The sequence below is a fragment of the Lissotriton helveticus genome, chromosome 1_1 (genome assembly GCF_964261635.1).
Source record: "Lissotriton helveticus chromosome 1_1, aLisHel1.1, whole genome shotgun sequence".
Taxonomy (NCBI): domain Eukaryota; kingdom Metazoa; phylum Chordata; class Amphibia; order Caudata; family Salamandridae; genus Lissotriton; species Lissotriton helveticus.
Window position 1 is genome coordinate 1,314,335,774 of NC_136057.1, and position 27,990 is coordinate 1,314,363,763.

At 47.6% G+C, this 27,990-nt stretch overlaps 1 protein-coding gene across 1 annotated transcript in view; it reads right to left on the reverse strand.

The window, feature by feature from the left end:
• Positions 1-27,990, reverse strand: part of NOTCH3 (notch receptor 3) — a 209,312-nt gene that overhangs the window by 180,705 nt on the left and 617 nt on the right. The window lies entirely within an intron of this gene.

A 27,990-nucleotide genomic window follows, 5' to 3' on the forward strand; every position in this document is an offset into this window, starting at 1 on the left:
AGGAATGTCTAGAAAATGAATAGCTAGCGTTATAGTTCAGCTTCCCAGCCCAGCCGGGCAGGGAATATTTAATTTTCAAATTTTTAGAATCAAATTTTGACCAGGAGGGGGTCATGTACAGGGAATTAGATAGGGCACAATCCTGTACCTAACCTGAAAGATAGAAAAACCATTAGAATAGAAAAGGAAGTAGAATGAAAGGAGTTTTAACAGGCAAGAAGGGTTTTGGAGCCAATTATCGTTTGCGAAATAATAAACAATCAAAGCAAGTCACGACATACAGTGTATGCAGAATAATACACAATTGAATTTCAACAACACTGTTTTAAGCGTCAACGTTTCGATCCCTTGGCTCCTAATGAACCGGGATCATCATCAGGACTATATTAATCAACGCCTGTTTCCAATATGAACGCCTGTGGAAGTGAAGAGGGAGAAAAATAAAAGAAAAACATCAGGCATCCGCCTGAATAGGTAAAAATAAGACAACAATTTTAAGTAGCGAGGTCAATCTGTGGCTGTCCAGCCATTATTAATCAAGGCCAGTATTCAGTCTGTGATTCATGCCTTAAGTGTGATTGAGGTGCATGCAATATTGTCATGCAATTGCAGGTCTGCTCTGGGTCCAGTAAAAGTTACATCATATAAAATTTATACATCAGGTGAGTGACTGTGGTGAATGAGCAATTGGATAAAAAAACGGCGCAGTGAAAATAGTGAATGAGCAGATGAATAACAAAAGATGAGTTTGAAACGGCGCAGTAATCTAATGGAAGACTACAATGGAGGATGCATCAGTACAAAATAGAGCTAATTGATCGCAAATTGTGAATCCGAAGAGTGACAAAAGTGCAAGCTGGTGGACCGGAATCGGCGCAGTAAGTTGGTGAAGAATCGTGTGATTGAACGGCCGGTTTTTTACATGCCGGATTCCAGTGGGTGGTCCCCGGTGAAGTGTCAAGGGATTCACTAACCTGACAATTTGCAAGGGTTAGCTTGGTCGGGCGCGGTTCGCCGTAAAAATTACTGTCAGGAACCCAGGGTTGGAGGGACCTGAAAACGGGAATTCAATTAAGGTCAACCGGGCTTGGTCGGGTATGGAAATTACTGGGCACTGATGTATTTACAATTACCTTGGCAAGACGGGTCAGACCGTGAATTTCGAGTCTTTCCGTGAGTGTTTCTCGCTGCTCCCTAGATTAATGAGGTCGCTTGAATCGGCAACCACGAGTGCTACATAAAAGGAAAATTACATTAGAGCCGGATTATGGCACAGCAAGGATCAATCCTAACAATAAGGGGGAGGGGGTCCTGATCGGCGCTTACCTTGTTTCACCTTAGCATCAGTAGGTGGTGGGAGGTATGGCCGTGAATACGCAAGTCTTTTGAATGTGGGGGCTTGCAACCCTTGGATTGTGACGCCGCTTGAATCGGCGGTCTCTATGGTAAAAGGGAGGACTCGTGTTAGGAACAGGGATATCAAAAGGGGAGGCATTAGCCTAATGTTATGGGGGAGGCCAGGTCGGTGCTTACCCTGATCCACGGTGGGATCTGAGGTGGGTAGGAAGTAGAGACACGATGGTCTAACTGCGAGGCTCCAGCAGCGTAGATCCGCTGTTCCCGGGTCGTTCGAATCTGGCAGGCTGTGATTGTTAAGTTGCCGGCATGGAAGACGGACTGTGCGTGCAGGCCGCAACTACAGCGGCCATGATGGAGTGGTTTGGAACCCGGTTAAATTGGGCAGGCATGAGTGGGTTCAGGGTTAGGGATTGGTGATTAGGTACTAGGTGGGATATCGTGGGTGTGAATAAAAGTGCATAAACCGGTGATTAGGTATCAAGTGCTATACCTTTAGTAAAATTACAGAGTAGAAATGCATGCTCTACCGAAGTGACTAGCCTGTCGTGCCCGACATTTATACACATTAGACTATATACAAAGGAATTTCTGTATGACAATGGTCGCAACAATACATTCTGTGCATTGAATTCAATCAGAATATATACTTGAAAAGAACATTTTCTATTCCATGCACTAATAACAGTTGTCCGATATAACCATACGTCGACAATTCATTTGAGTGTTAATAAAAGCTCCAAAAAGCAAGAGTTCTTCTTGGGAGGGATTTTTGGCTTGATGTGCAGAGACTAGTGCGTAAATTAGAGGAGGGAGGTCCAATCCTCTGTCCGGTTTAGTCCATTCCGGATTGAGTCCAGCATTATTATGCACTTCAATTCCTCATTGTTTGGTAGACTAGTCATACTGCCTCCTCTTTGGGGTAGTTTCAGTGCCTTTAAAACAGTCCAGCGGATATCATCTTCGTCATGATTTGCTTCCATGAAGTGTTCTACCAGTGGGGCATTTGGTGTCCTGCACCTGATGCGGCTCCTATGCTGGCAGATGCAGGTTTTGATTTTTTGTGATGTTTGGCCCACATAGATTTTTTTACACGGGCATTGGATGAGATAAATAACATTACTTGTATTGCAGTTTGTGAGTGTGTTACATTTAAATGTGATATTGTTAAACACAAGTATTTTACCTTCAATAGTAAAATTGCAAACCGTACAACAACCGCATTTGACATGTCCAACAATGGGGGACAGACCCCATGCCGCTTCAAGAGTAGAGGAGTGGTTTGGGCTGGGAAGCGCAGCTCGGACCAGATGGTCCTTTAAGTTCTTGTTTTTAAAGCAAATAAGGGGCGCTCAATTTCTAGGGTACCTGCATTAATCACTGGCCAGTGTTTTAAGACCATTTTTCTCAGTTGATTAGAGATGGGAGAGAAAGTTGTTATGCATGCTATCCTGTCCATATTTGTCTTTGGGTTAGGGACAAGCAGTGTTTCTCGTGGGCGATACCATGCCCTTTTCAAGGCGTTTTTAACGATTTTTCTAGGGTAGCCCCTGTCTTAATTTATTGGCCAGGATAGCACCTTCTCTAAAGTAGTCCTCCTTGTGTGAACAGTTTCTCCTAATCCTTAGGACTCAATCCGGAATGGACTAAACCGGACAGAGGATTGGACCTCCCTCCTCTAATTTACGCACTAGTCTCTGCACATCAAGCCAAAAATCCCTCCCAAGAAGAACTCTTGCTTTTTGGAGCTTTTATTAACACTCAAATGAATTGTCGACGTATGGTTATATCGGACAACTGTTATTAGTGCATGGAATAGAAAATGTTCTTTTCAAGTATATATTCTGATTGAATTCAATTGAATTGAATTGAATTGAATTGATGATTTGTAAAGCGCGTTGGCTACCCAGGGGCGTCCCAGCGCTATAGAAAAGAGTGAGTTGGGCTGGAGAGGCTGGAGTAAGAGAAGCTGAGTGAAAAGTTAGATTGGAATTTTGCTGAAGAGCCAAGTTTTTAATAGTTTACGGAAGGTGAGAAGGTTAGGTTCTGATCTGATAGGGAGGGGAAGGGAGTTCCAGATCCTAGCCAGGTTGTAAGAAAGCGAGCGGCCTCCACATCTGGCCTTCCTAATGCGTGGTACTGAGGCGAGGTGGGAGGTTGTAGACCTGAGTGGGCGGGAGGGTAGATAGGCTTTCATCAGGGGGGAGTTAATAGAGGGGCCTGTACCCCAGTAGGATCGGTGTGCGATGCACATGCTCTTAAATTCAATTCTGGATCTCACCGGGAGCCAGTGAAGATCCTTCAGTCTGGCTCTGACTGAAGTTCGGCGGGGGATATCCAGGAGGATTCTTGCCGCACAGTTTTGAATGACCTGGAGTCTGTTAAGTGTAGATTGTGGGGCCCCCAGATATAGGGCGTTTCCACAATCGAGACGGGAGAGGATCAGGCCTTGAACCATAATCCGTCTTGAATGGAACGGAAGGAGGGGGAGGATTTTGCGGAGAAGTCTCATCAGCCCGAAGCAGGTGGCAGCAAGCTTGGTGGCTTGGTAGTTGAAGGTTAGAGTGTGGTCGAGCCAGATGCCTAAGCTCTTGATTTGCTCCTTGGGTTGCGGGGGGCTTCCTAAGCAGAGAGGCCAGATGGGATTGATGGATTTCGAGATGTTATTTCCAAGGAGCATTATCTCTGTTTTGTCCCCGTTAAGTTTGAGACAAGAGCTAGACATCCAAGCAGCGACGGCTTCAAGGCAGATATGTAATCTGTGATGAGAGTTCAGGGGGGGGTCCAGTGCTACCACTAGCTGCGTGTCGTCCGCGTAGGTGACAATTTTCACCCCGAATGGGCGGACGACATCAGCTAGGGGGCGTAGGTAGACATTAAAAAGGGTAGGGCTCAGGGAGGAGCCCTGAGGCACTCCACAAGTGAGGGGTTTACTGGCTGAGGTGAAGTCCCTTTCAAAGACCTGGAAGGATCTATCCGTAAGGAAAGACCTCAGCCAAATGAGTGCTGTGCCTGACACTCCTATTTTGTTAAGCTGGTGAAGTAGGATGTTATGATTGACAGTGTCGAAGGCGGCACTTAGGTCGAGTAGGACGATGGCTGTGGACCCGCCATCGTCCAAGATCCTCCGTGCCTCCTCCGTCACTGCAATAAGTGCAGTCTCCGTACCATGACGGGGCCTGAAGCCGGTCTGAGAGAGGTCTAGTATGTTGTTGGCTTCCAGGAAGTCAGTGAGAATGATGTTTCAATGCACAGAATGTATTGTTGCGACCATTGTCATACAGAAATTCCTTTGTATATAGTCTAATGTGTATACATGTCGGGCACGACAGGCTAGTCACTTCGGTAGAGCATGCATTTCTACTCGGTAATTTTACTAAAGGTATAGCACCTAATACCTAATCACTGGTTTATGCACTTTTATTCACACCCACGATATCCCACCTAGTACCTAATCACCAATCCCTAACCCTGAACCCACTCATGCCTGCCCAATTCAACCGGGTTCCAAACCACTCCATCATGGCCGCTGTAGTTGCGGCCTGCACGCACAGTCCGTCTTCCATGCCGGCAACTTAACAATCACAGCCTGCCAGATTCGAACGACCCGGGAACAGCAGATCTATGCTGCTGGAGCCTCGCAGTTAGACCATCGTGTCTCTACTTCCTACCCACCGCAGATCCCACCGTGGATCAGGGTAAGCACCGACCTGGCCTCCCCCATAACATTAGGCTAATGCCTCCCCTTTTGATATCCCTGTTCCTAACACGAGTCCTCCCTTTTACCATAGAGACCGCCGATTCAAGCGGCATCACAATCCAAGGGTTGCAAGCCCCCACATTCAAAAGACATCCGTATTCACGGCCATACCTCCCACCACCTACTGATGCTAAGGTGAAACAAGGTAAGTGCCGATCGGGACCCCCTCCCCCTTATTGTTAGGACTGATCCTTGCTGTGCCATAATCCGGCTCTAATGTAATTTTCCTTTTATTTAGCATTCGTGGTTGCCGATTCAAGCGACCTCATTAATCTAGGGAGCAGCGAGAAACACTCACGGAAAGACTCGAAATTCACGGTCTGACCCGTCTTGCCAAGGTAATTGTAAATACCTCAGTGCCCAGTAATTTCCATACCCGACCAAGCCCGGTTGACCTTAATTGAATTCCCGTTTTCAGGTCCCTCCAACCCTGGGTTCCTGACAGTAATTTTTACGGCGAACCGCGCCCGACCAAGCTAACCCTTGCAAATTGTCAGGTTAGTGAATCCCTTGACACTTCACCGGGGTCCACCCACTGGAATCCGGCATGTAAAAAACCGGCCGTTCAATCACACGATTCTTCACCAACTTACTGCGCCGATTCCGGTCCACCAGCTTGCACTTTTGTCACTCTTCGGATTCACAATTTGCGATCAATTAGCTCTATTTTGTATAGATGCATCCTCCATTGTAGTCTTCCATTAGATTACTGCGCCGTTTCAAACTCATCTTTTGTTATTCATCTGCTCATTCACTATTTTCACTGCGCCGTTTTTTTTATCCAATTGCTCATTCACCACAGTCACTCACCTGATGTATAAATTTTATATGATGTAACTTTTACTGGACCCCGAGCAGACCTGCAATTGCATGACAATATTGCATGCACCTCAATCACACTTCAGGCATGAATCACAGACTGAATACTGGCCTTGATTAATAATGGCTGGACAGCCACAGATTGACCTCGCTGCTTAAAATGGTTGTCTTATTTTTACCTATTCAGGCGGATGCCTGATGTTTTTCTTTTATTTTTCTCCCTCTTCACTTCCACAGGCGTTCATATTGGAAACAGGCGTTGATTAATATAGTCCTGATGATGATCCCGGTTCATTAGGAGCCAAGGGATCGAAACGTTGACGCTTAAAACAGTGTTGTTGAAATTCAATTGTGTATTATTCTGCATACACTGTATGTCGTGACTTGCTTTGATTGTTTATTATTTCGCAAACGATAATTGGCTCCAAAACCCTTCTTGCCTGTTAAAACTCCTTTCATTCTACTTCCTTTTCTATTCTAATGGTTTTTCTATCTTTCAGGTTAGGTACAGGATTGTGCCCTATCTAATTCCCTGTACATGACCCCCTCCTGGTCAAAATTTGATTCTAAAAATTTGAAAATTAAATATTCCCTGCCCGGCTGGGCTGGGAAGCTGAACTATAGCACTTATCGTGGTCTATATATTTTTTTGTACCCTTATTGCATTTCCTGAGGACCCTTGTTCTCTCTAATAAGTAATTTACCCATGGTCCAAAGGTATTTTTCTGGGTTCCCTTGTTTATGCTAAAAAAAAAAATAAAAAAAAAATAGAAAATGAATAGCAGCAGCACTAGGGTAGCGTATGATGTCCCTTTCACAAGACCTGCACTTTACTTTTTAAAGTGCGCAAAACCACTACCACCACCCCAACAGATTGGTGCCCATTTGGGTAGATGCCAGAAGCATAAAGGGTGGAGTGTCCCTTCTTGGATTCAAACCTACGACTTGACGGGGGCGTCCAGGTCAATAAAGCTGGCGCGTTCTCGCTCCCCAGAGGTAGGTTTTGGGTTATATGGTAGACAGACAGAAAAAGGTGTCACAGGTTTGTTTGCAGACAGAGTGAAATGTGGATTCTAGACGCGTGCCTCTTGTGGAAGTTACCCACATCAGGTCCTCGCCCACCCCGCGAGCTCCTACTCACGGTATAATGTGGAAAACCCAGGAAGTGCCGGCAGCTGCAGCTCACCACATCCTGCTGGCAGAACACAAGAGTGTTCAAGTTTCCAGCCTTCGCAATCCATCATATCTCTCACTCATTTACACTCTATGTGTGATTGTAATGGTATACCTCAGGTTCACCAACGAACAGCTCGGGTGTTGCTAGAAGCTCTTCAGCTGCTTGTGAGTAGCTTCCTAGTGTGTAGCCCAACCTAGTAAATAAACAGCTTTTGTTTGGATGAATTGGGTAGGTTTCCAAAAATGGAAAATAAGGTGTTTAAATGTAAAATGTATGTATTTTTCAGAATAAGCTGATTTAATGCGGATATTAAAATAGTAACTTATGTGGCGTGCCTGCAGCTCAGGTCTGTAACTGGGGGTTCAGGGACTTTAACAACCAGTTAAGCCCTAGCAGTGGCCTATAAGGCTATAACAACGGCTACCTGCCAAAGGACAACCACTGAAACACATCACAGCACAAAAGGCGCGTGCATTGATATCAGACCTCTGATGGCTCCCATGCAGGAGGCATCGACAGTTGACCAGTGCTTGGAAAGGGTGCACGAGTCTCCACTCCAATGACCCTACCAAGTATTAAACAGGCCGAGGTGCGTGCAACAATGGAGGCGTGCACACAGAAGGAAGAAAAGTACAATCAATGGCGGACTACTGGATCTGGGTGCGGAAGGGCTGTACCAGCCAAAAGCATGTGTAAACTGCACCTGAAGATAACTTAAGAACTCCGCGAGACTTCCATCAAGAGCGCAACATTCACGTCAAGTGTACAAACAAAGCGTAATAAACGGGTAACGTTTCTTTAACCATCGCAATGTAGGTATCACATGCACGACGTAGACGGCAGCCATCTTTGGATGGGATACGAGGTCTGGTTCCTGGATTAGTGCACGTGCACTGTAGCTAGTTAGCAGTGCCACAGCCCGCTCACGCATGTAGTCACGTCCTGAACAAAGACGGTCATTTTCCTGGAGTAATGAGATTAAAATGCCGCCTACCATGAGGACAAGTGTGCAAGACACAAGGGTGCAGTTTCTGCCAGGGCAGTGGCCACTTCTGAAAGGACGAGGTAAAGAAGAGCCTGGCTACACTAGAGAACTGTTTGTAGACCTAGAAGCCCCAAGGATCTGAGCAAAGAGGCGTGATGCCACGGGCAAGCAACAAAGCAGAGAAGCCTACCAATGTCTGTGCAGTAATCCGAAGAAGTTACTACCCTTCACTAGTACCGCACCAACCCAAGAGGCACAACTAATAACCCTACTCAAAGAATGGGAAAGTACACTTGCAACGGAACACCTGCCCTTCTAAAACGTAAAAAAGGCACACACAGACTCGAGTTATTTCAGTTTAAAACGTGCATGAACAGATTTCTTTAGATATAGGCCACCCAAAGTATTCGTACTGAAGCAGGATCATGGCTGACGTGCTGGTGGCCGGTTTGTCTGACCTGGAATACTGGGAAAAAACAATGGACTTTAATACAGTCCCAAGTGATTGCCAGTGGCTGGGACTTTTGTAAGCATTCCACCCACAACCTTTGTGACAGGCATGCCCTTATACCTCACTGTCGAGGTATAAGTAAGCCAAACAGGCCGTGGCTGCAATGATCCCATTCAGAAGGGGCCTGGCCTGACAGTTCAGGCTGGACTGCTCCTAGAAGAGCAGAAGGAGGCCAATTGAATGTTCCTGGCCTCTATCCGAATTGGCACTGTGGGTGCAAAACAATGGAGCGGAATGCAGCCGAGTGACTGCTAGTGGCTGTTACTTTTGTAAGCAATCCAACTTTCATCTTTGCGTTTTCCACACAAACTACAAACAAGCTCCTGTGTGTTAATTCAGTCCCCAGCTCCATCAACTGGGTTTACTCCGAGACTCCACTGTAAAACACTATTTTCCTGTAGAAACCAGGGCCCCTATCCAAAACTGTAGTACAGATTGCCCTTGGAATGACCCAGAAACATGTACTGGTGGGCACAGAGCACTAATTTGAAATTTAAAGGACGTTGTGCCCTGACGGGATAGGATTCTGTCAACCAAGCCACCCATGTCTAGTTATGAGCAGAAAGCCTTCCATGTCCCATAAAGGCTGCAAGAATTAACTTATTCAGGACAAGCGACCACACCCGTGCAACCCTAGAGCACAAGCTGCCCACACTGCCGAGCTGTTCTAAGAAGCGGATCAAAAAACCGCAGTCATCAAGGGCCACGAGGTGGTGGTTTGAGGGCGGGGGTCCAAAATGAGGCTGGTCACATTGATGAGGCCTTCATGCTACGTAAACAGCAAGTCCAAGGCGTGACCTCAACCACCCCTCACTCTTGCGCTGCCAGAGGAGCACACGCTACCATCACATGGTGGATAAGACGGTGACCAATGGTGCGTGAGCTTCTCACCGCGTGCACCAGTCACATGCCACGCTTAAGCGCACTTCTGAAAAACGTCCAAGACTATCAACACGTCTTTAATTGCATGGGCTGTGGTGCCCAAGCTCAGGGCTGAAGTACTTCCTTCCAAACACTCTTTAAGTACCGCCACGCAGGATCTTTATTCACACACGTTTTTTAGAAGCCAAACCACGCACAGTCACATACTAAGGTTGGAACAATTAGGAGACGGTTGTCCAAATGCTCCACTACAAGGGATATAGAGGTGCGATGATGCAAATGCCTACAGACCCAGGTGGGAAGGGTATAAGATCCGCTAATATGGATTCCACTGTAGAGTAAAATCTTGGCCAGGTCTCCGGCTATGCCACGTACCTGGTAGTTTCCTCAATAAAAGTTGAGAACGAGTCTAACAAAAATGAGTAAACATACTCTGTGTTCCTGCATGTGTGCCCACAGTGCTTGAAGTTTCAATATTGCACATTTGTGGGCACCTAATGCTGGAGCATTGCCAAAAGGTTTGATGCTCCTGGAGATACAGCCACCAAATCAGGGCACAGTCGTGCAGGTGAGGCCTCACAAAGGCCGTGCAGCGAAGTAACACAACACTCTTCCAGCCCGTTTATGCCAGTCCCTCTTCAGTAGGGCACTCATGTTGTTCTTGTAGTTCTTTCATGCTCCTTATCTGCTGTACATCTATCAAAATGCATACCCCCTAGTGCCACCTTACACTGTAGGTCTTCCAAGCGCTCTCTCCGAAGCTGTACCTCGCCTGCATTTGTGGGTCGCAGGTGCAAGGCTTGGATGGATGAACCCCGTGGTGCGCCTTTCTTTACACCGTCTCAGGTATAAATCTTCTACAAGAAACTTGCCTGATCCACAAACATACCAGCTCTTCTGCAACAACACTTGAACGGTTTTGAACAGGTAGAAGAATTCATCATTTGAACTCTGTGTCGTCAAACCGACTGTTCCTCTGAACAATCACCAACATATCACTCTAGGAGTCTCAAGCCCAGTTTTTAATTAAGGACCCCTTCCTTAGATGACTGTTCGACCAAGTCTGGTGTTAGGCAGGCCTTCAGACTTTGCACATCCACTGCACTACGAAGACTTCACCGATCCCAAAGACAAAGGACTTCAGTAGAAGCACCTGGCATGATGCGAACCTAGAAGCCACTCTTTACAAGGTGCTAGGCAATTCTTAATCTTAGCATAACTGCTCCACACCAATGAGGCGAGTTGTTCTCCGATCACCTGAACGCCTCCTTTGCCCACTGGGCCACATTCCTGGTCGGATCACCGCTGCTCTAATCCAGGTAGACACACCTAATATGGATCCAGGAAGCCCGATGAAGGAACACTCAAATAAGTGGCCACTTATTGTTGCTAGGTTTATGGACACTACTTTCCAGCTTTTTCTTGGCCATCTCAGAGTCCAGCTCTTGTGCAGATACTTCAGACTGATGTAACCAGAAAGTGCTCCTTTAAGTTCTTGAATAGAGGTCTGCGGTTTACCTAGCAGATTCTCTGCTCCTTGCTTCGCACTGTTTCCCACGGAAGACACTCTTTCCATAGGACTTCTTCCTGACTCCTTCACCGGGCTGATGTTTTCGCCCTCTCTTTTACTTCTTTCGGATTAAATTTGCTTCACCCAAACCATTTTTAAATACCACTGCTCTTCTTCCACCTGGCCATCCCTGAGAAAGCGTGCCACCCTGGCATAAATACCTTTCTTTAAGTGCAAGGTCCCTTCATGCATACAATTCATTAAGAATACAGAGTGAGCATAGCACTACATCAAATAGATTTCCTCCAGTTCAGAAGCAGCTAAAATGAATGGCAGTCGCCCACCCTTCATCTAGCTTCACAAGGATCCATCAAGGTATCTGGCCAGACACATGCATGCCGCCTGCCTGCTCCCATGCAACCTGAATGCACCTCAGTGTCCAGAGTTGGAAGCCCAAAAGAACAATCGTACATTCTATTTTATTCTAAAGTACTGATACGGTTGATCCGATCTTTCACACTAACAACATTATAACAGTCACCATAACCTCTCAGCCTTCCCTCATGCGCACCTAGAAGGCGAGAAGGCTCCACACCGCCCTGTACAGATCAAGGGGCCAATCACAGTGCTCGCCAGAAAAGAAATCCAGTGGGATACCAGGAGGTATTTAGTGTCAGACGCCCTATGAAGCAACTTAAGTCTAGATATATGTTGTTATTTTGCACTTGCCATCCATGTGGATCCAGACTCAATGGGAACGCCTTCATCACTCCCCCTCCACACGCACAATCACCCTCCCAAAATAAAGTTTATTTGCCTTAAGGCAATTCAAAAAGCAGCATCCCACCTTTTCCTGGTTGCTCGAAAATGTGATCCTGCCCCCGCCTCTAGTCTTAAAGGCTCTCCCGACACTGACCTGGGCAGGGTGGACTGCCCTATGAAGCAATCAGGCAGTGCCCCACAAGCAGGTCAGTGTGCAGGCATTGTTTGGATGTCCACCCCTGGACCTGGGTACCTTCCAAAACCTTGAGTTTCATTCACCGCTCTGCCTATGGCACAGCTGCAAGCTTTTGAAAAAACACAAAAATCAGGAAATATTTTCATATTTGTACCCACTGCCCCGCCAGCCTTCAGCTGCAGAAGCCTCACTTCTCAGATCAGGCCTGGCCAGTCTTGGCACAATCTCCCCCAGCATCTGCAAGATGCTTCCAACCATCTTCAACTCGGAAGGATGTCACAGACCTCGCTCTGCCACCTACCCTCCATGTCCAGTGCCTTCCTCCGAGCAGCCTGCACCAAAGACCCTTCCGGGTGAGAGCGCAAACTTGAACGTGGCATATAGTGCACAGCCTGAACTGGTCACGTGATGCTGGAACTGGCGAAGAACACAGAAGGAGGCCTCGCTGCGAGCGAAACCAACTTCTATTTCACCGAAAACTCTTCTCGACAGACACTCCTCCACAGTGGAGAGCCGCACTAAAGAACTTTTTCTTGGCACTCCATGTATGCAAAATTACTTTGCATGTAATTAACGGTGCCCTTTATACAGGTAGAGGACGTTTGCCTGGATTCCGGCTCTTAAGTGCACATCCTTTGGGGGAGGGGGTGGCATGGCTCAGGGAGGGAGGGGGTGCATAGCTGGGCTCATCCACTGCCTTCTGCCAAGTTTCAGACCCGAGGGCTCTGCCGTCACAGTCACGGCCCCCAGAGGGCCTGTCCCCTTCAGCGCGGTCTAACCCCAATTCTTCTGGGCTCCGCCCCCAGTCGCCTCTGCTCTGACCTCCTGCCCTAGGGGAGCCATCGCTGCCTCGCCCGGGCTCTGGGCGCAGATCACCCCTCGCTCTCCCCAAGACAGACAAAGCGCCTCGCAGCTGCTCTCGCACCGCTTTTGTTAACGCCGGGAGCTCTGTCAAGGAACGGAAGAAAAGAGTCCCTGGCTGAATGGCTGCCATGTCTGGCGGCCCGGCCTGGCATCTGCGGGGCTGGTGACAGCTGCCGCCCTCCGAGGGCTCCGCTCAACACTGTGGGAAGACAGAAAGCAGATTTAGGGGCGGTGGGCGCCGTGCCTGCTCATAGGGATGGGACCAGGGAGCCTGGGCACGAACCCGTTCTCCACAAGGGGCGATGTGTGTGATCTCGGAAAATCACTACGGGGATTCGTTCAGTTGTCAGAATATTCATTCATACATACATTCGGAGAATTCTTGTTCCGAGTGCACAGATGGTAGTATGGTGAGCAATCCGGGTGGACGTGCTGGGAACTGAAGAGCACCCGCATGGACAGCCCTGTGCACCCATGGGTGCCCTCTCCAGGGGCTGGGGTGTACAGGGCGCCACCCCTGGCGCGAGCAGTGCTCTCTGCGGGTGGACAGAACCAGGCCGGGCCGGTTATTCCAGTCACAAAGCACACACAATCTTATAAAACGGGCCATCAAAGCCACAAACATTTCACACAATCGTAAAATGTTGCAATAAACATTTGTGCACGTGGGAGTGTAATATTTAAACAGGTGTGATTTTATCTTCACGTGCCAATGCCTCCTCTTGCTCAGAAGAACACTCAGAACTGCAACGCCCAAGGTCTGGGCCGTGAGCTTGGGGTGGACACGGTCAACGAGGGGAGGGCACGCGCCCCTGGGCCACAATCCTCAATGCTGCCGCCACCACCACCGCCACCCGTGAGACCAGGGAGAGATGGCAACACTGCCATGACCAGATCTCTCAATGTTACCTCTGCCGCCACCACTTAGGCCCTGGCACACCACTCCGCAGTGAGCATTATGGGATGCATCCATGTATCTACCCGAACTACACATCCAGGCCAGGTGCCTCTGCCCCCCCGCCCCCCTCCCTCCCCAAGGCTCTGCCGCCTGGTATTTCAGCAGTGTGTTTGCTGGATGGACACTGCCATGTGCATAAACCTAACTTCCGCAGCTGCTTCAATGAGTGGTAGCAGGTCACACCTTGGTAAGCAGGTCTCGATCTTGTTTCCTTATCCAATTAAGAAAGTTGAATCTAACCTTCTCTGCATTCCTTCACCTCAAGAAGAAGCTAGGCCAGGTGAGATGGGATACTTGGTACAATAATAAACTCTTACAATTCCTAGAGTTAGAACATGGTTGTTTGAGATGAATTTAGTTCAGTAGGTGATGCACGCTCAAAAGTTAGTTTCGGTTTTTTTTCTCCTGTTATGATGACTCTTTCCTATTACATTTTGATTGGTTGGTTTCTTGCTTTTAGGGATGTTTAGGGCACTACTTTATTATACAATTTTCTGATGAACACCATCCTCCAGAAAGGGCCAAAACCCTAGGATGGTCATCTGGAACCAAGGCTGTTCGATAAAATAGTAATTTCTAGTGTAGATCCCATTTTACTTGACCGGGTCGTCTAATACTGCAAATTAGCTCCAATTGTGTGGTTTTAATTATGTTACTTCCATGCCGTTCCCAAAAATCTAAATTTGTTAAATATCCGCTATTCCTAGCAAACATAGCTGATGCGAGCAGAATTTTTTGATCTATGGATGAGAATTATTCCCAGACTAGTTGCTCATAGAGTACCTAAAGCTGTTACCAGAGATTCAACTGATCTAGCGCGACTGTCTGGGCCCCTTCACCCATCTTCCTACACACACAGATACTAATAGCGCAAAGCTGCAATAGTCACAGGTGGAAGAAGGTCTTTTCACAATAGGACTTCCAAGAGCGTCTCAAGAGCTGACAAATCAGCACCTAGCTGCCAGGGATTGGTCAGAAAATAAGAATTGTTCTTCTAAAGATGCTATCCACACACCACCTCTCGAACATGAGCCTCCATGCAGTCATCTCTTTCAGCTCTTCAGTGGAATGTAGCTGGATCCTTTCCCACCCCATATCAGCCATCAAACCCTCTTATATGCCTAGCTTTTATAGAACATAACCTTTAAAACTGACACTTTTCCACATAGCGGAGTTGGAAGTCAAGCATAGTTCAAGACCCCGTCCGCTCTGGTTTTAAGGCGAACCCTGAGATATCCACCAGTCTCGGCTCATAGCAGAAGGCTTCAATACCCGAGCACCACCCCGTTGAAGAGTACCCATTTTGTCACAGGGTACTCTCAAATTTTGGAGGTGTGACCGGTTGGAGGCTACAGAAACGACGGACCATATCTCTCCAATGCATGGCCTGCTCTATAAAACAATCAAACAACAAGAGAAGGGAATCGGAGCATAGGTGCCTGCACTAGTTCCAAAGTTGCTTCTATAGTGGCAAGAGAAAAGGTGCAACAAGGGGCTGAGGCACAATTCCCTACACCCCCAAAAATTGGGAAGCAGGTGAAGACCGGCTTCTACAAAACCAAATATACAAAGTAGCCCAGCACACTTGTATACATAAATATTTTTTGAGCTGAATATTTTGAGCGGTGTTTATTCCTCAGTAGTGTTAGTTAAAGTGAAGAATTTCAGATATCAAAAAGGAACGTGGTTTCTCCATTAGTTTTAAAAAAAAAAATTCAAGTGTGATTCCACAAGGCTTTTCATTAAAGGCAAAGTATCCTGGTTCCGGAGTATGTGTCCATACAAGCTCGTAAACTAATGGAGAAACAACGTTCCTTTTTGATATATGAAATTATTCACTTTAACACTACTGACGAATAAACACAGCTCAAAATGTGTCCGTCCATATACCATCAGCCCTGAAGAAGTCCCTGGACGGGACGAAACGCGTTGGCGGTTTCAAAAGTTTTTAAAAAGAACTGAATAAAGTATTAAAATTGAATACAGCATTGACTCATCTTTGGAACAATCTCTGCTTAGTGTTTATTATATCATCGTTATATTTATGTATAAAAGTGTGCTGGGCTACTTTGTATATTCTATAAAACATTCAGCCTCTTTCGAAGGGCGGGAAGCCCAGTAGTGCACGCAAGAGCCCCGTAGAGGCAGGTAACCCAACCACAGGTCAAGCCCTCATTACGCGAAGGAAGGACCCTTCCGGGGACAGTAGGCCTTAGGGGCTCTACGCCGCAGTGTGCTCACTGCACGGTACACCCCACAGGAAACCCGCCTTTACATGCAAAGGATCCCCTCAACCTTCAAACACTTTAATTGCATGTCGTCGTCCAAGCTTTCTGGCACGGCGTAGCCCTCTGGCCTAGAAGCACCACGGACTCTGCCTTAAATGTGCAATACGAATTTGTTTTCATTAAGCAGGTGCCAGTCTCTGCCAGAGTGAACACAGGACTTCTGCCCGAAGAACACCAGGCAAGAGAAACAGCAAAGAGTTGGCACGCTCCTGGCTTTCCCAGGGTCTGAAAGCCCCTCCCTCAATCACAGGTATTTGGAAACAATAATGTGGGAAAACTGCACTGAACACAGCCCGGTGCGAGCTAGTGCACACCACTGACAAGATTACACGGAAGTGAAAAGGCACTTTTCAAAAACAAAATGTTGCTCTTTACTATTAACATGAATCAAATTCAGCTAGCTTTCTTAATCGAAAGCTCAACCGTTCTTATTTTTTAACTTTCTTGCGAGCAATTTTCTAACCTAATAAAACACTCCACTTTTGAGAAATGCCACTCAATCCCGAATCTTATGTGGCAACAAAGGAGGGAAGTGCAGTGGCCAGATTTAAGACACCTCTCTTGGAATTTCAAGGATGGCTTTTATTTTTGGAGGCGAATTAAGTGCGACATTTACATTGATTTTTTTTGGCACCTTTACCAGGGAGATCAGTTTGTGGACTGCACTTGCTGTTCTCCGATTGCACTTCCTGTTCCAGGGAGGGCAGAAGGATGGCAAAACGTATGCTAACAAAGGGTAATAAAAAACAAAAAAACCCAGAAATGTTGGAAAGTTTGTGAGAGGGGAAGTGGTCAAAGAGAAAAGACATGCGTGTGGGACCAGGAATAGATCAGCTCTTCATCGGTTTCTTTGACAGACACATGCGGGAGCCGGGCTCCGACTGGAGAACACAAAAGAACCCAGGACTGAAAAGGAGGCCGCCGAAGGAGGCACCGAGGCCCGTACTCGCCCATATCCGAGCGCGACGCCGGCACTGTAAGGCGCAGGCAGGAATCTCACCCGACTGGAAGAACCAGCCAGGGCGCCCGATGAAACCCAGCGCGTCACCCGGAGCAGCGCCCGGCTCGGTGCTCCCCGGCCGTGCCACCGTGCCAGACCAAACACCGCGGCTACAGACGGGGCCCTGAAACCAGAGGCCAGGCAGCGGCGGGGCCGGCTGCTTCTGCACACTTCTCCGGCAATTTGTAAAGTCTTTAGCACTTAGGCATCAAAGAAACCTCCAGCCACACAACAGCCAGGCTCAGGAGTGTAATAGGCAGCTTGGGCATCAGAGCCAGGCGCCAAGGTGCAACACTGTGCCAGCCACCTGCACCTTGCAGTTGCACCCAAGATTTGCAATGCCACGTCCTGGCATCAAGGCAGCCAGGTCATGCGATTTTGTTTATTTTTTTTTAAACACAATTTGTATTATTTTATCCTAGGCAACCCAGTCGTGGGCCCTACAGAGCTTGAACAATCGTGTCCATATGCACAGTACATAAACCATGGAAAGGTACCAAGTATAACACTTCAGGACGTTAATTCAATGTACATAAGGCCGCGTCCAATACAGCTAGAGAGGAGCATACCAACCACCCTATCTCCCCGGACCCACCGCCTCTGTCAGGCTGGCCCATAGGAGAACCATCACTGGGAACACAGTGTTTGTTTAGTCCCTCAAAATAGTCAAAGTTTCACATGTACTGTACTGTCCCGGGGACCAAGGATCTTAGGAGGGCTCCCCATCTAAGGGATCCACCCAGGGTGTCCAGCTCGGGATCTCAGAGACAATCCAGCAGATACCCCCAAGCACACGGGCTTGATCAATCCAACCACGCCACTCATCACTTCTCGAAGCAACACTGCACTTTCAAATCCTGCCCATTTAACAAGTTCTTACCTCCATTTCACAAGTCGTGCACCCCTAGTGCCTTCCAATGCACTGTAATCTCCCAGTTTGCATGTCAGAGCCAGGTCTGCAAATCTAGTAGTAATTTTACATTGACTTAAATGTGGGAAATCCCCCCAGTAAACAGGCCAGGGGAGTACAGGGTCTGAAGGGTAATGTCATTGATACAGTCTGTCAGCTCCCCCAAAATCCAGCCAGCGACGGGCAGGCCCACACCATAAGAAACATGTCCGCTCCAGGCTCGCCACATCTGGGTCAGGCCACCACAGCCAGAGGGGAAAACCACATTGATTTTGCCAGGAGAGATATAAGCTCTGTGCAAAAAGTAGAAATGTATCAACTTAAATCTGGCATTAGGAGTAACCGCAGAGATGTTTTCAAGGATGTTTGCCCATAGCCAGGTCACACAATTGCTGTGGAATAATCTACTTTGAGGTGATGCCTGGCTCACTAGGAATGATAAGAGGGCTACTCTGAAACAGGTGAAGCCACCCCCACCCTTGTGGTAACCTGGATCACTCCAATACCAGCCCTTCAAGGCCCCATGCATTAAGGCCCATCCATTATTTTTCTTGGAAACAGTTATCAAAATATTTTTGAAAACCCGAAAAACTCCCAGCTCCACACCACACTAGAAGCCCAGTCTTTCCGTGTACTCTCTCTCACGGGAAACAGCCATTACATCGCAGCTGTTACCCCGCATGCCATTACAACGCAAGTGTTACTGCGCACTGACCAGAACTCTTTCAATACTCTTGTCCCAGAAGAGGTAGTGTTTACTTCCTTCACAACACATCCATAATGTGTCCCATTTGGGAAAAATGTAAAAATAACAATTGATGGACAGAATGTTGAAAACTGTCAAACATTCACCGGAGTACAGAGATCTGGGCCTAAATCCACCGTGTTTTATTCCCGTGTCATTCAAGTTTAAACCTAGACATATGAAAATCAGTCTTGACTCTGCTCCCTACGAGAACAGTCCAGCCCAGGTCCTCCCTGGACAGGAAACAAGCATCTTGGGACAATTTACAGGGTTTCACCCCTCATCAGCCAGGATAGCTTGACTCCAGTGGCATGGAGTGCACGGGACCCACGTGTAGGCATACCCATCCCACTTGGGGTGACAAATGCAAAAAGAACAATTGATGGACAGAATGCAGAACAATGTCATACATTCACCCCCAGTACAAAGATCTAGACCTAAATCCATATTTGTTTGTAGACAATGCCATTCCAGTTTAAACCCAGCCATATGCAACTGTCTTGACCCTGCTCCCCATGGGAACAGTCCAACCCGAACTGCCAGGCTAGGTCCTCCCTGGACCACAAACAAGCAACCTGTGCCACTGGAGTCAAGCTAGCCTGGCTGAAGAAGGGTGACATACCCTGAAACCGGTCCCAGGATGCTTGTTTTTGGTCCAGGGAGGACCAGGCTTGGCAGTTCGGTCTGGACTGTTTCCATGATGAGCAGGGGCAAGACTGATTTGCATATGGCTGGGTCCAAACTGGCGTGGCGTAGTGAGTAAAAGAACAATGGATTTAACTCAGATCTCTTGACGGGAGGGGGGGGTGGTTTGATTAATTCAGAATTCCGTCCATCATCTGTTGCCAGAGCACAATCTTGGGAAAAGAAACATATGCAAAGGAGGGCAAAGCCCAGGACAGCAGAGACGATGAAAGAACTGATTTAAACATATATACTGAATATTCTGTGTGGCTTTAAAGCCAATTCGATAGAAGTTATTTTTATTTGGTTGAAAATATTCCGTAGCTCAGGTCATCACATCAGATCAACAGAGGGCAATAGTAAAAATAACAATTCAATAAAGTCTTTAATTCGATTATTCAGCATAAAAGACAAGTTCATCCAAATGTAAAACTAGTACTCAAAATACATCATGTAATTAGGAAATGTTATACAAAATTCTTACTTCAAATATCATATATTATTAGATGAGTATATATACATGCATCTTAAAATGTGAATTAAATAGTTTAAAACCTTTGTGCAGACATATTTTCAATAACAGGTACTTAAAAAGTGAATAAATTATCTGCCTTAAGTAACAGAACAGATCATAGCTCAGACTCATATGAAGTGGGGCCCAACTAAACTTTTTGTACTACTTTACCCCCTTTTTATTACGAATGGCCCATACCCAACTCAGAAACTTAGTCACGCCGATCACGATAAGGGCAGTGGCAGTGGTGTCTGATTTTAGGATTCTGCTCGCAACCAATGCTGACCTAGTGTTCATAGACGTGCATACTGGCTTAAGCCATTTTAACCTAGGCAGGTGGTACGCAGGACAGACGAATAGAAAGTGATCTATGTTCTCAATATGATCCTGACAAAATATACACTTATCACACCTGGTAGGGTTCCATTTACTTGTGAAGCATCTTAATGGCAGCGTGCCTATTCTGAACTGGTGGTAGAGATTCCGATCATATGGCTTGGTAATAAGATTCCAATAGTCTTCCATAGCGGCCTCATCCTTAATTTCGAGGAAATTCCTTGACAATGACTGCCTTGTGTGGGAAGAGTATCTCTTGGTTTTGACCATTTCCCAATATGCTGCTCTATAGATCTTTTTAGATGGAAATTTCGTATCCTCCGGATGGTCCCATAGATTACTCATCCCCATTTCAGCCAGTAGGGACCTGATGTTATTCTGCCATGGAATCATATGTGATTGGTTCAAACTCATCACTTCCAGTAATGCCTTGGTATACAAGGAGAGTTACGGAGTGGTCCAGAGACGCCTTCAGAATGCCACGGGTCTATAGCGTGCTGCATCTTCAATGGTGTGGCAACCCAAATCAAGAAAAAGCAGTAACAGGGGTGAAGATTGCGGGAGGCCGACTATCGCTCTCACAAACTTGTTTTGGGCTACAGTTAGTGGGGATGAATTGCCGAAACCCCATAGTTCGGCTCCACACAATATTGCTGGACTCATTTTGATGGTATAAATTGGTAGTGGGGGGGGGGGGGGGGGGGGGGGGAGGGGGGAATAGGCTTGGTTTGGGAAAGCCTGTGTTCCTTAAGGAGGGCACCATCTAGCTGCACATGTTTTAGTGCCAGCAACTCGATTTGGGGCTTCCAGCTTAATTTGCTACTAAATGTGACACCCAGGTATGAAAACATGGTCTGGCATGAATGGTTTTAGTTTTATGGAGCACCATAAACTTGGTTTTTCCTATGTTAACCACTAGCTCATGTTCACAGCAAAACACCTCAAAACGAGACAGCGCCGCCTGCAGCCCCTGTCTCGTCTTGGATATATGCAGGATGTCGTCCGCGAACATGAGCAATGGTACTTTCATACCAGCTAACATTGGTGCATCAGTAGGGTGGTTTGAAAAGTACTGAACTACCTCATTTATAAATAAGGAAAACAAGGTAGGAGCCAGTATGTACCCTTGTCGAACCCCATTGGACACATTAAATCTCTCTGTGGTCTCCCCCGGTTTGCCCCAACAAACCTGAGCGTAAGTCAATTTGTGAAATTTAACCAAGATTGCCACCAATCCTGGCGGCATCCCCATTTTCAACAGTGCCTTCCACAGTTTCACCCAGGGAACAAGATCAAAAGCAGATTTTAAATCGACAAATGCCGCAAAAAGCATACCCCCGCCCATAACCACCTCCTTCCAATAGATTAGGACAAACCTAAAGGCCTGGTCGAGGGTGCTTGTGTGAGACCGAAACCCTGCCTTGAGTGGAGTTAAGATGTCAGAATCAGCCAACCAACCCTGTATTCTCTCAAGCACTAGTCTTGCTACGATCTTCTGTACAAAAAACAACAAGTGATGGACTGAATGTGGATCAATGTCACAGACTCCCCCAGACGATCTCCTGTTGACATTTTTTGCTTGGCTTAATCAAGCTGATGTTTGCTCGGATGCTTGATTCCGGTCTGGGAAAGATATGGCTGTTGTAGTTCGGACTGGACTGTTCCCATGGGGCAACAGGGTCAGAGCTGATTTGCATAAAGCCATTATCTGACCCAGGGTGGTGTGGAGTGCAAAAAAACGATGGATTTGGGCCCAGATCTTTTGACTGGGGGAGTGTGTGACATTGATCCACATTCAGTCCATCACTTGTTGTTTTTTACGATCTTCTGTACAGCGTCTATAAGACTAATGGGTCTATAATTTGCTGGTTCAGAACGATCCCCCTTCTTGTAAATCTGCAATATTTCAGCGCCAGACCAGGTTTCAGGAAGCGGGGCACCATTTGATATAGCATTTGCTAGAAACTTTAAATATGGAACCCATAGGTCTGCGGACAGGCCCCGGGGCCCTACCACTCGGGGCTATATTTAACACAGACTCAACCTCCATACTAGTAAAGTTTAATGGTTTGTTACTTTAAGTGATCTGGGGGAGCTCCTCACTGCTATCTGTAGGCCTGAACTGAGCCTCAAATTACGTCACCCACTTTGCTGGGTCAACGTGGTTAATTGGTATCTAAGACTGCATACTATTGCCCCATTTTACCAGGTTTCAAAATGTGGTCATGTTCCTCCCATTACAAGCCAATAACAGGTTCTGCCATCTTTCTTCGTCCCACTCTCTCTTTGCCTGTTTCTGTGCTACTTTATATTTTGCATGTGCCTCTTTAATGTTACCCGGTTCCCTTGATCTAATCGCCTTAGCCAGGGCGTTGTAAGCCTTCCTACATACATTATTATACCAGGTGCTTGACTTCAAAGGTCTATCCTTTCTACAAGAGCTTTTTTTTTTTTAATGAAGAACTTTTTCAGGCTCTTAAACAGTTCATGAACACCCGGTAGAGTATCTTTTAGCACCTCCTGAGACTTACAGTAGGAGAGTTTGGACAGTGACCCCGAAACCATGTCCCTCATCTGCGCTAGTTCATCCTTATTATTGGCAATTCTTGCCCACCGGACTCTTCTTAGGTCATTGGTAACAGTGACTGCATCAATAACGGAACCACCTTCCCTCTGGGTTGGGCAGCAAAAGCTTCTATCATTTATTTTTAAAACCAACGGATTGTGGTCGCTTTCCGGCCTCCTCCGAACCTCCATATCTAAAACAGTAGGCCAAAATTCAACATTAATAAGAATGTAGTCTATACGACTACTATTTCTACCATTATCAAAAGGTATTTGCCCCATCCTGTCAGACTGAAGCCTCCAGTTAATAAACAGAAACTGGTGAGTGGGTCCAAGGTACAGGTGCTGGACGGACACACACACAGGAAGCAGTTACCAAGATACGGATGGCTGTATTTTTTCCTGACACAGGTCTTAATGCCCGATAATTGTGACCGGAAATGTCCAATGCTGGCACACAAGGAGAGTCACCTCAGGCTTTTCACTCATTCCGAGGATGGGGGACTGTGACTCAACATCGGTCCCGTTCAGTAACAGTGGTATGAGCTAAAAACAGGTAATGGAATGCGAAACTGACACTCCCAGGCTTTGACATGCGAAGTTCCATCGATAGCGCGTGTGATGGGCCTATGATCAGGCATAAAAGTCCAGTCACTCTCTCCGGAAGGAAGAATGTTTAGCAACATTACCCAGAGGCATAACCCTCGCCCTCCCCACACACACACACTTCCAAGTCCGCACATGCTCCGGGTACACCACACTCACTAAGGTGCCGCACATTCACCCGTGTGCAAGAGGCCTGTTCTCAAATGTCCCAAACACCACTTTAATGTAGCTGCCTTCTTCGCCCCCCACCTCACCAGTCTACTTAGCGCCCCCGATTTTACTTCAGCCTTTGGTCCCAGTGGATTACATTACTTTTTAGGTTAGGCCAGAGGCAGGCTTTGCTGTACCGCCATCCTCATGTTTTCAAAAACATGTATAACAAATGCACACAGAGAAGGACTTTGTCCGCCCTCTTCGCCCATTGGTCTATTCAAATGTCAAACACATTTTGTTTCCACCCCCAGAGCACAAAGCACGGGCCGAGCCGCTCCACACTGGCTCTCTTCACCGTCAGTGAATGTGTCTTCCTCGTACGAAGCCGCCCGAAAAGTAGCCTCATTCAGTAACACTCGCTGTGTAGTCTCCGTTACATTTATATGTTACTTTCATGCACAATTGTTAAGCGGCAACAGTTTTACTTCCTAATACGTTGAAACTCTGTTACACATATTTGCAATATATAAAATGACCCCAGTCGGGCAGGACGAACTGACTTTCCCTTTTCCTACAAAGCCACCCTGGAAGCACCTCCCAGCGGAGGAGGACGCGGTTCTGGGTGAAGAGGCTGCCAGGGACTGACCACAAAGGCGATTGATGAGCTGGTGGCCTGTTGGTTTGACCCCGGATAGAGTGTCTCCCTACAACAACGACGCCACCTAGTAATGAGGGGGTGGGACGGCGCTTCCTCGCGGGCCCTTGATGGCCCCTTGGTTGGGGGAGGGGTTATAGGCGTCCCAAGCAGACAGTTGGTGTTAGTGTACCTCCGTGGTGACCGGCAGGTCAGCGTCAACTGTCCATCCAGTAAGGCAGACGCATCTTGTAAGTGCTGCTCACCAGGCACCGAGCTAGAAAGACGAGGTACCCACAGACGTCAGCAGCCTGACACATTGTAGCAGAGGCCAAAGAATCCACCATGAGGGCCGAGGAGGGGGTGTGTGTTCACCCGAGCACATCCTTCCAGGCTCCTACACCAGACCGTGCGGAATGCACCGCGCATCCGAATATAGGCCACTGGCCGCTCTCCAAAGTTTACTCTGATGGCGCACCTTGTCACAGCTCGGCCTAGCATCTCTGGCTGCTTCCTGGCACTTTTCAGGACAGAGCTACACACTGAAAGGTTTCAAAGTTAAACTAGAATACGTAGCAATGCTAAGTGCTATATGTCTGATGCGAGTCTGTGGGCACTCTTAGCGCTATAAGCCTGATGCGAGCCTTTGGGCGCTCGTAGAACTTACATCTAACTCATGAGCGGGGGGGCTTTGGGTGCTCTACTTAGTCTCAGCCCAACAGTAACACACTCTCTCTCCATATTTTGGAGAGGCAGCTGAGGTGCACACATGCGAGCCGGAGGAGCAGCCACAAGCCTTCCTCCAAGCCCCCAAGAAGCCGGACCCAAGCACGCCGAGGCCACTGCGAGGGAGGCAGACATGGACGCTGCGCTCTCAAGAGCAGGAAGATCATTCGAGGGAGCACAAGCCGAGCCCTGGCTAGACAATAATTCACCACGGCCAGCTTGGACTGCAACCAAATGGACGGGAGGGACGTTTGCTGTGTCTAGGGGCCGACAACAAGTAGCTGAGGGTGAAGGAAGGAGCCACAAACATGTTAAGAACCGTGGTGCCAACACTGGACATACAGAAGGCAGAATCCAGCCCCATGGGATACAGCAAAGCGCCTAGAGGCTTTGCTTCTGGCACCTCAGTTTAGGAGCCCCGTGACTGCAAAGTGACCTTTTAGAGGGATTGAAATTCAGGGGCGCTAGGAGCGTTCTAGGTCCTGCCATGAATATTAAAGTGCCTGGTAACGTCCTGCGCGCATGTCCGCAGCAAGCGCTGGGAACCTCACAAAGGTGCATTCAAACACGCACACGTTTCGCACTTTAGTTTCTAAAACTGTAAAAAAGCGTGCAACAACTGAAGTAGTCCTTAAGAAAATTTGAAATATGTTGCTGTTTGATTGCCAGTACCCCAGCGGGAGGTGACACTCCGCCAAGCTAGAATCAGTCTGTCCCAAGTGTGTACTGTGAAGAGCTGACATGAATATGTATCGTGGTATTATTAATTACGGTGAATTGGCTTTGGGAATGAATTATGCAGCAGAACACACCTACTTATTCAATTAGACTTTTTACAGAGCACAGCGAGTCACGTACATATAAAGTTAGAGGTAAATTTGAAGAAATGGGAGAAAAGTGTGTGTGGGGGGGGGGGGGGGGGGGAGGGTGTCCACCAGAACGTGAGAAAACTGAAGTGAATGAGATGGGGCCTGTGCGGTCTCCACCACACAGTGGACATTAGTTATAGAAGAGTCTTGCAGCTTTGACATGAAGTAAAACTATAATTAGGCCTGGGTATTTAAATGACACCAGTGTAATGTTATGAAATTCTCGTTACGCTTGTAACGAGAAATTACGCCACGAAATGTAACATCACTACCTTTCACAGTCAAATCACAGCACATAAGCAGCCGTTTGTGTATTTATTTTTTGCGTGGAATTTATCAGTGTGTCAAAAGCTGCTAAATGGTCAATCAGGGAAGTTCTTGGTCATTAACAAACATGCCCAAAACTTGGGAGCCAGCTGTAGCTTTACTCTCCCCACCAATATTTGAGGCCTTGGTACAGCCCACAGATGAAGTCTCGAGTCTGCACCAGGGATCCCACCACCTGCCTGCGCCAGCCACTGTACCTACTCTAGGGTGGCCGTGCCAACAGGAGACGAGTAGGACCCTCAGGACAGAGGTGCTGGGAGGAGGGCACCATGCAGAAGGCATCTCTAAGGTTACACCCATTAGCATACAAAGGAAAACTCCACACCTAAAACACATGCTCCGGGTAAGCAACCTTGGCACCACAGCAAGAGCCATAAACAACCTTTGGGCGATTCAGTGCCAGTTTATTAGCCACCATAAATCCTTTATCCTACAGTCCAATCTCAACATATATTTATTTCTCCCCTGAACCTGGAAGCAAGTACTGCGGTTAGGGAACACTTTCAAAAATGTTTCTTATCACTTGAATAGAGCGCCATTTTGATTGGAAAATAAACACTACACACAGCGACACTTCAGGGCTATTGTTACAAGGACCTGGTTGTTTATGATAAAAACACAGAAATTGCCGAAAGCAAGCTGTAAAGCAGACACACAGACTCCACATGTCCCAGGAGGCCTCGATCTGTAACCACTCTGCCCCGTGCCGAAAGCTCCCCGAGATAGCGCTGCGGGCAGCGCCGAACTCCCCCGGGGGAGGCCGGGCCGGGTTATTAAAGCCCCTTCAGAGTTATCAGCTGAGATGTTACAGCTTCTTAGGACTGAAGAGCTTCTCAAGAGGGTGTGGGGCCATCTCCAGGTCCCCCCCCTTGGCAGAAAAGGCAACAGTTGCTTTTTCTCGATCCCGTCTCAGTACTTTCAAAGTTCAGAAACATACGCGAGCAACAATGGTTTATAGGAGTAAAAAAAAAAGTCAAAATAGAAGACAAAAGGCTGTGCCTTGGAGGAAATGTGACAAAAACGCAGACTGATGCCCCGGCATCTGTCCAGCAGGGCTTCTTTGTGGGTTGGCGCCCCCGCCCCCACTGTTCAGCGCCTCGAGCATAGCCCAAGAGGCAGCCCCTCAAATTCAAAGCCACCGCGAGCAGAAACCCCCAAAACTGGGACACGCGAAAACTCGGGATTTTCAAGAACCACAAACTTTGTTTCATTTTTCCCCCAAAAAGTGGAACTGGCCGCAGGAATGCGCAGGATCCCAGAGGGGGCGGTCGCCCCTCCCTCTCCCCCTTTGCGATGGAATCTGAGGGAAGGAGGGAGAGGTTCCCAGGGAGGGGGATGGGCTGCACAGGGGGGAGGGTGCAGGGGCTGGAAGGGGGCTTCACAGGCCGGGCTGCGCATGAGATCTCGCAGAAAGACGAGCGCTTGGAGACCCGTTTTTCTGCTGCCAACAATACATGAGTCTCCATAACTGAGGGGCTGGCATTCTGTGCCCCCCGGGGCTCAGATGAGCACCGCCCCTCACCCCCCTCTGCAGCCCCCACAATTAGGACACCTTAGCACTGATGAGGACATTTAACGTGTATTTATCGAAAAACATTCTTGTAAACCAACAAACACAAGCCGAAGATTACACACATTTCGCACAGACTGCACAACACCGAGCTCTGGGAGGAGCCACCCTCTCCAGACCCCAAGGAAACTCTTGGACAGGGTGGCAGACGCTGGGCAGAGTCCTTAAGATGGAGTAATGATATAACAATTCCGGGGAAGCAAGAAAGACCAGGAAACAAAGATATGAAAGAGTAAAATGGAGGAGGGAATTAGCAGAGCCAAAGAAACCAGCGCGGCGAACA